The following is a 772-nucleotide window of genomic DNA, read 5'->3' on the forward strand; positions in this document are numbered from 1 at the left end:
TTCTATGGGTAATATCTTCTTTTTGTGATCTTTTCTGTGAAAAAATAGTGACAGTCACACAAAATAAAAAAAAAAATAAACGCATCATGGTAAAATTAATACCTCTCAGCTTCGCATCGAAGCTAAAATGTTTTAGATAAGTTTTTGTAAGTAACAAGTGACTTGATCAATAAATCACCTAGTATGTTTTTGGAAAATGAAAATAATATATATATATTTAATTTTTATCAACATTTTAAATAATTCATTTTTATAACTATTCAATTTAAATTCATATTTTTATATAAAATGAATTAATTTACATTCTGTTTAAATAGAATATATATGTATAAATTCATTTCAAACCTCGTTTTTGTGACTGATATTTACACCTACAATCATAACACGAAAATTAATGTTACCTCCCCACTTATATTATTATTTTTTTTAAATTAATATTGATATTAAATTTTAGGTATTTATTTTAATGAAAACTTAAATAGTATAAACCAGACAAATTAACGACCCTAAAACATTCACGTTCATATAAAATAAGAACAAAGTTCATGTTTTCTAAAATTTAAACGTGTAAACTCGTATGAGCGTGTTGTTTGCCTTTATTTAAAATCTAAATAGAATAAATATTGATTGTCATTATTAAATTGTACTATCCTAACATTAAATATGTTAGCACATATAGTAGTTTGTTTGCTGGATGGATTTTAAGATTGTACCCTTTTTAACAAAGATAGGATTAAAACAAAAATCGCGATTAATGTATTTTTCCAAACCA

This window comes from Daktulosphaira vitifoliae, unplaced genomic scaffold (assembly GCF_025091365.1).
Source record: "Daktulosphaira vitifoliae isolate Bord-2020 unplaced genomic scaffold, ASM2509136v1 Scaffold_5, whole genome shotgun sequence".
Lineage (NCBI taxonomy): Eukaryota > Metazoa > Arthropoda > Insecta > Hemiptera > Phylloxeridae > Daktulosphaira > Daktulosphaira vitifoliae.